Consider the following 9,116-nt stretch of genomic DNA (forward strand, 5'->3'; position numbering starts at 1 on the left):
TTGAATAAAAAGGGTTCACCTTTAAAATGGACGATTTTTACGAACATGTGTTTGTTTTACCGTCACGAATCTGACATTGGTGGCTACCCGCTTGTTACACGCCACCTTCACGTTGGAGTTCATGTCAAGGTCAATATGTCCGTCGGGGTCTCTCAGGAACATATCTTAAATATCTCATTTCACGTTTACCCGAAACAAAGTCAATTCCACACATATACATGGCGGTTAACCAGAATTTGTTATGTAGATCAGCAGATTTGATTTGCAAACATATGTTATGAATCGCAGTAGTATAGTAGTAGAAATAGAGCAGAAGTAGTATAGTAGTAGAAATAGTAACAGTAACTGTAGCAGTAGCTTTAGTAACAGCAGAAGCAACAACAGAACACCATGTTTATATATTGTCGTGTTGATATGAAAGACGATGTCGATTTTTTAATTTCCCTACTCAAGGCTAATTCCTGAAGTATGCTGTTTACTCTTGAAGGCTGTTTACTCTTGATTCCGTTACGATAACACCTTCACAGTAATGCATTGTATAAACACACCTTCCGCCCAACACGGCAATTCCATCATATAGTTAACATTTCTGAGATTAAAGTCCGTTTACGGGTCACCTCATAGATGTGATCAACTCAACTGGCGATATTTTATTAGTTATATCAATATTGTTCCATTTACTTTCTCAATTTAATCTTTTAGCGTCATCGAACAGCTAAATATTTAGGCGTTTGTTCAACGATTCAGTGTAAGCGCCCTGCGGCATAGTGAAATTGACTTAATGACTCTTGTTAATTTCAATTAACAAAAACGTTGATATCATTATTGACAAGTTGGGTCAAGGCCTCGAAATCTGACCTTGTTCAGGGTCGCATAGTCGAGTTGACATGTAGCGTCTAACAAATGTTTACTGTTTTTATATTGGGGATAAAATAATATTTAATATAAGAAGGCTGCGATATCAAAGCGAATGTACAAGTAATTGTTAAAGTAGAATGAGACTGTATCAGTTAACATGGTTGCGTCGTATCGTCGTAATTGTCGTGGTGGTCGAATGAGACTGTATCAGTTAACATGGTTGCGTCGTATCGTCGTAATTGTCGTGGTGGTCGTAGCTGAAATAGTTGTGACAGAGGTCTAATAGCAGTAATTATTATGATAGTAATAGTATTAGATGATGAGGATGTAGATATAGATGTAACAGTATCAGTAGCTGTAACAGCAGTAGTAGCAGCAGTAGCAGTAGGAGGAGGAGGAGGAGGAATAGAAGCAGCAGTAGTTGTAATAGTAGTAGATTGGGGTAGAAGATGTATTATTAGAAGCAGCGGGAATAATAGAAGCCATAGGAGTAGCAATAGTAGTAGTATAACTAGTGGAAGTAGAAATAGTAGTAGTAGTAGTAGTAGTAGTAGTAGTAGTAGTAGATGTAGTAGTAGCAGAAGTAGTAGCAGCAGGAGAAGTAGTGGTGTTGGCGATGCTAGTGGAGGGTTGTAGTCATAATAACATGTACAGTTTAGCACGTGACGTGTCCAGATTAATGGCAATCTACAGTGGTAGGATAATAATGTCACTTATACAGTGGTATGCTATTTTATTTACATGTAAAGTCGTATGATAACAAGACGTGTATGGAGGTATGACTACTTAATGCCACGTACAGTGGTATGATGACGTGTACACTGGTAAGGTACACTGGCGGCCTCAGTACAGAGGTAGGACTAAAGACGAAACAATTGCTGAGTTATGTGAATATTTAATATCCAAAATAAATTGACTGACTTTATACACACACAAAACGTAATTGACAACATTTACCTTGACATCGACATTTGAACATATACATCATTGTACAGTGTTTAACATTCAGAAATACTCAAACACTGAATGAATGGCATTGGGTGCCATACTAACAGTGATCTGTCTCCAGAACAAACCTAGCTCACGTCACATAGAAAACATCCTGTGCCTCGTCACTGTTTTAAATCTGATTTTGTAGGTAGGTCGAAGTGTAGTCTTTTTTCTTTTCGTTTTCCTAAAAATTCCAATCTTAATTCACAGCTGTACAATACATCTCCTCAAGACTTCGCAGAACTTCCCTATTTACAAAATCACGACCGGCATTTCCTCAGGGGGCCCGGGGTTATATCAAAAAGTGTACTTATGGCATGGACAATGAGTTTCAAAATGCGAAAGCGAAACTATAACCTCATCTAGCTTGCTAATTGTTTTGTGAAGGTTAATGTCGGGCCGATTTGTAGGTCGATCAGCGAGTAATGAGTGAAAAAAACATATATGTATCGTCTCATGGTCTGATAGTCTAATCCGAAAAGTGTACAAGTAAGGATGAGTAACTCAATCTAACGTGCTCGTTCCGTTTTTGAGCCGATGTGAAATGCAATAAACCTGAGCTCGTACCTTCTCAGGCCAGTTTGTATGAATGAACTACACATGAGCATCATTTACTGTAGCGAAGGTGATGGGTGAACGTACAGGAACGGAAAAAACGGCTTACAGGTTGCGAGAGGGGGCGCACTGTTCACCCCTACCTACGAAGGACGGGCTTTGGGCACGTTTTAAGTAACTGTGACACAGCTTCAAAATGTCAGAGTGTAGTAGCGCCCCCTTGTGGACACATTCAAGCCAAAAATGTCATTGTAAAAGTTTGAAAATACCGGACTCAGGCAGGAAATATGTGAAGATTGCGGAACAGCACGTAACATTTTCCCGCTCGTCAAATGTCACCAACAACCCATTCATAAACGTTCCTCTGGAGTGGGTAGGGTATTTGACCGACCGCTCCTTTTTTTAGCTGAAAGACAAATATACTCCGAACCTGTACATCGGTTGACAACATTCAAAATTCGTTTCAATAACAAAGCGATAAAGTCCTTTGTATGTTTCCACTGACCGGGCGGTTTATACAGACAGAAAACAGCCTTTTCAAGAATTCTGGCATCAAGGACCATAGCACAATGCCGATTACATATTAACTTTTGTCTCGTGATGTACATGATTAAATTAAGTTACACATTTTTCGCTATAAAGATATGTTTTGATAATTCAACAACAGCACAGATTATGTTAGATTTATCATCAACTGACAGTCTTTAGAAATGCCCTGCACCAATACTGATATTGTCTATAAAGTGAAAAGTCAAATCATACGGGTTAACAAATTTCGAGATGAACGAATTCATACACCCTGATTGAACTTTTTTGGTCAATACTGACTATGAAAGCTCCAATGACTTCACACAATTACCTACTCGAGGATCGAACCGTTGCCAATCATACTTGCGATCAAACAACCGTTGTCATAGTGATTAACTATAGTACAACAAGATATAACATATCTCAAAACTGGCCAACTACGCGTGTCAACGAAGTAATGTATATTTAAACATCGGATAAAGAAAGCACTTTAGGGTTTAGAATCCATCTTGACCGACAGCGAACCTAAACACGAACCAAACAATTATCTAAAAGAAATACCCGTGTGTGAAACAACAAGTACTTAGTAGTGTTTTTAAATACAATTGTCTTTTGAAAGGAATTCATTTTCGGGGTTGTGGGTGTTCTGGGGGTAAACAGTCCAAGTATGGCAGCGTGTATGGCCATAATTACACATGGACGGTTTACCGGCAATAGAACGTATTAACATTGAATGAATTGAATGTTTCTCGTATAGAAATATATCCCCAATAGGGGAAGTGTTCACAGGAAATCATTTCTTTGCTTTGATTATAATTGTTCAACATGTAACGGCGTGTAGTTTTGACTACATTTAAACAGAAGGAGAGTTTTGGGAGGAATTCCACAGCTTTTTCTCATTTCTCGAGCGGCTTGCACCAAATTGCACACATTTTGTATTATCTTTGAAACAGGAATTTAAAAAAGCATACTATATATTGCAATATTTGTTCATTTTAAAATAATATCACACCGACACGCCAATTCGTTCCATTTTCAAATCATAATAATGAAAAGTTAAAAAATGAGATAATTGAAACCAAACACGTGACATATCAAATGCATAATTACCCCAAAGATGCTTCACAAACCTATGTAGCAGGTGTTTACATTTGCACAGATGCTGCAGTCGTTTCTTGACACAGAGGACAGTGACCTCCCTGGGATTAAACATGCAACATGAATTAAAATATATTTGTTATCCACAGCCGATTTAGATGCATGCCTAGAGCCCCACCTTCTTCCTTAAATACACTAGACCTCCTACTTATCAAAGGCATCTCTTTCATGTTCATCTGTAATGCTCTAGCACAATAGCAGTGTGCAAACCACAAACTCGCGTTGCCCTCCTTTTCTGTTGTAAAAAATGGGCAATTGTCTTTTTGTTGTCTGAAATAGAGAACACTGATGCCTTGTCAACATGAACTGAACCTAATACAGCTAAAAAAGGAATCGGTGTAACTGTTTACCTTGCGACAGGGACGGTTTCAAAACACACTTCGTCCCTTTTCGGGTATGCGGTACAAAGGCTGTGGCATTGATAGTGTTGTGTACGCTTATAGCGCTGTACAACACAACATATGCTCAAAATCGCCCATTATTTCTCTGGGCTGCAAATAAGCGTACATTAAATATGTATTTAAATAAACAATAGTAATTGTTTTGTTGTTGTTGTTTTTAAGGATACACCTAACTCAATCATATTTGATAATAGCTCATATTATAGATACAATCTATACCCCAGACCTTCAAGGGGGCACGGGTGGCCCAGTCATTTATGGCGCCGCGATTCGCTGTGCAGAGTTGCGTCCCTTGGGCACGCCAGAAACCTATGATTGTGGGTTCGAATCCCAGTTCGCCCCGATTATGTTTCTAGATTTGTCAGCACCATACCCGTGCTCGTGGGTTTCACCGAAGTGGTAAAGGTCTGAGACCTGCATCACTTGGGGCTTTCCTCCCACATTAAGCTGACACCCCGTGATATAACTGGAATACTGTTAAAAGCGGCGTTCAACCCAAGTCACTCACTCACTCAAGACCTTCAACCAACTCTTATGTATCTACAGTTCAAATAGTGAAGTAATCATACACACTTAGGATTTTATTTGAATGTCATGTACTAACGTTCTTTGACATACTAGAGTGAATAGAGTAGTATAATTTCTTTAGTCTTTGTTAATATTCATTATTTAAACTTACAAGCACTTATAATTCTTACAATTTTCATACAGTTATAAATTACATTCCTTTCCGTTTAAATGACGTAATCAGTTTTGAGACCTTCACGAACGGCAAGTTCAAGAGAAGCTTTCCACGGAAGACATTGTGGTTTACGCGAGGGAGGAGAAGGAACAAACGGATCCACGGACAAGAGTCACTGTCAGCGCCCGCAACTCTAAGAGGGGGATGGTTACCCTAATCTTGCTAACCTTGGTCACTGTCGCTGACCATATAGCCTCGAAACACCTCGGCAAATATTGGCGTTGCAAAATGGCCGCCATTTTGAGCAGAGGTCAAAATACCGATTGCGAACGTCACACGAACAAATCGAGACGTAAACAAATGTACGTTTTAGTTGTGAGACTCTCTGAAGATGTTCAGAGGCAAAGCTGCGCCGTTGTTTCTACGTGCAGCGGGCATATTTGCATTTGAAACCCACTCCCGCTCGGCACATAGAATCATACAGTGCCAATATTGACTGATGATGTTACTGTTTATTAAAAAATGTCCACCGGAGTCAACAAAGCTCTTCTTCCAGTAAAAGAATCTCTAACGATGTATTTTTGTATCTGTGTTTCACACGCTTGAAAAGAGTAGTTGATGGCAGGAACAGGCAGATGTATCAAGAAAACTATAATTGTTTGGTATTACAGTTTGATATACAAAATAATTCCCTATAGATACAAGTAGCAAATTTCAACAGTATGAACGCAAGTAACTAGTAGATACACACGTGAAGGCAGGATGTAGATACATGGGTAATTAGGTAGACAGATGCTGTAACTGTAAACATACACAGAAGGGAAGAGAGGTGAATGGTTAATGGGCATCATGGATATATATATGTATATGTATATGTAGATAGAAACCATTACCTAGCTAATATACAGATATCGCTATGGATATATATATGTATATGTATATGTAGATAGAAACCATTAGCTAGCTAATATACAGATATCGCTATGGATATATATATGTATATGTATATGTAGATAGAAACCATTAGCTAGCTAATATACAGATATCGCTATGGATATATATCATGTATATGTAGACAGAAACCATGAGCTAGCTAATATACAGATATCGCTATGTATATATATATGTATATGTATATGTAGATAGAAACCATTAGCTAGCTAATATACAGATATCGCTATGGATATATATATGTATATGTATATGTACATAGAAACCATGAGCTAGCTAATATACAGATATCGCTATGGATATATATATGTATATGTATATGTAGATAGAAACCATGAGCTTGCTAATATACAGATATCGCTATGGATATATATATGTATATGTATATGTAGATAGAAACCATTAGCTAGCTAATATACAGATATCGCTATGGATATATATATGTATATGTATATGTAGATACAAACAATTAGCTAGCTAATATACAGATATCGCTATGGATATACATACATGAGATAGCTAGCTTGTACATTTTATCAACATCCTTAAAGATGCTTACATAATGTCGAGAGCTCATATAAGAAATAAACGACTGGTGGTACTTGTTTATCGTACAATAAAATACTGCAGCTTGATTTATTCTCCCTGTAGTGTTTTATTGTGCGATAATTAACTCCCTCTCGTCGCTTATTTCTTAAATATAACACAAATTGTTCTCATACATGTTTCAGGGGTATCTCCGAGATAAAAAGATAGATAGATAGATAGATGGTCAAATGTCAATGTCCTATTTCCTGCAAGTAACTGCCTTACCCCGTCGTTTCATCAGGTGATGTGAAATGTAACAATAATTTTGTGATCTTCCCTTTTCTGATATGAATTCACGTGAACACCATTGTATTTAGTTTATGCCTTAATCGGAAGGCCTTCCATCGTCGTAGACTCAGAAACCTCATAAATCAGCTGTTTACAAGCCCAGCTGTAGCGGTAATATGTAACAAGGGCCATTGGTTTACCATATTCGATCATCAGTATGCATGTCAAGTAGGTGTTTACAGCCAGCCGTGTCGCTATGTACAATAGTATCCGTGTAACGCGGTGTTTATATTTATTACGTTGTCTATCGCAGTATTACATGTGGGAATGTCAAACAAATGTCAATCACACGAGTTGTACATAGCATAGGTACACCCGTTGGGATACAGCACACTGATCAAGATATATTGTGCTTTGTTCCTATCAGTGTATTTGAAGTGGTATATATTCATAAATTATGTTCCTAAAGTAGACATTTATTGTGACGATCATGTTGTTGATATATATTACAAATACGAAATCCCGTACAAATGTACTTATGACTGGTAAGCCATTATCGTTTGTAACACATGTTCCTTGCAGTTGTTAAAACGACTATGTACGTTGCATGTTGTATTTCAATTGTTTCTTTGTTTATTGTTTAACGCCGCACTCAGCAATTTTTCAACTATATGAAGGCGGCTTGTAAATAATCGAATATGGACCACACAATCCTGTGATTGATATTGTGAGCAACGATACACGAAGTCAGGATAGAAGACATGTAATCAACCTGTTGACCGAGCCTGACCCCCCGATCTGCTTGGTGGCCATACGACCAGCATAGGTGGCCGGGGAGCAGCTCTAACCCGGGATCCTCACGGGGTACATTTCAACGACCCTTTGATTAAGACATAAACGACGAGAGGGAGTTGTTTTATCGGACAATACAACACTGCAGGGAGAGTTAACTATGATGGGTGCAGCCCGGAGTAGTTTATTCTCCCAGCAGTTTTTATTGTAAGATAAACGTCCGCGAGTCGTTTATTTCTTATATGAGACATCACCATTATGTTCAGCCTCTTTAAGGATGTTAATAAAATATACAAACTTTAAACATATTTACCCAAATGTTTATAATGATGACTCCCTGAATAGATTCCGAACTCGGCAATGTCGGACAAATCCATTTTACGAACAGGTGGGTTAAGATTGGTATTTCCCGCATATATTCACAATCCTCACGTAAATTACATGTCCCTTTTCTCCTAATACCGATTGTCATATCTTTTCCACGTAGGGATGCGATCATTCGATCACAGCGTTTATCTGCGTAGCCTAGCTATATCGATGGGGAAAAAACTTTCTAAACACTTCCCTCTAAAAAATAACGTCGTCCAATGCACGACGTCATCACGTTGCTAGCGCATATTTGAACAATGTTTTGTCGTGAAATAAACCACGCTTCGTTCTTCTTTGTTCTTTGCGATTTATCCCGTAGGTATCTTATATTGATCCTTTAAGAAATATGTGCAATGGAGAGTTGATATACCCTTACTAGAAAAAGTTGATTTTGTTCATTTTTTTTATTTTATTTTTTATTCAAGTCGTAATTCTTTGATATGCGATTGTACTAAGGTGTAAATATTCTTTATTAATGATCTGACCTCAAGAAATGTATTTTGAAGGCCATACTCGTGTATAGTTACAATATGAATGAAATACGAGGATATCAAATTTCATATCATTTTGATCTGCAATGACGGACATAACATGTCGGTTATAATGGGGATACCGTCAACAATAACAAAGTCGGATATAACAATATAAATAAACGCTACAGCAATAACTGAATATAACAATAATATGTCGAAAAAACAATAAAAAAGTTGGATATAAAATAATAGGTCCCATCTAACAATAACAAAGTGGGATATAACAATATGAAACTGGATATAACAAGTCGGATACAACAACAAAAAAGGTGGATATATATATAATTATAAAGAGTGTCGGATGTTACAATCATGAACACTTACACAGTAAAACAATCCTTACAATAAACAATCGTGACGAGGACACAAAGTGAAATCGAACCGCATTTATAGCAAATGCAGGGAACGTTATGCTTCACGATTTCTTGGCCTTCCAAGAATTCTGTAGTCTAGAATGGTAGTATAGATATATGTATATACAGA

The sequence above is a fragment of the Haliotis cracherodii genome, unplaced genomic scaffold, assembly GCF_022045235.1.
Source record: "Haliotis cracherodii isolate W230 unplaced genomic scaffold, xgHalCrac1.p SCAF_9, whole genome shotgun sequence".
NCBI classification, from domain to species: Eukaryota; Metazoa; Mollusca; class Gastropoda; order Lepetellida; family Haliotidae; genus Haliotis; species Haliotis cracherodii.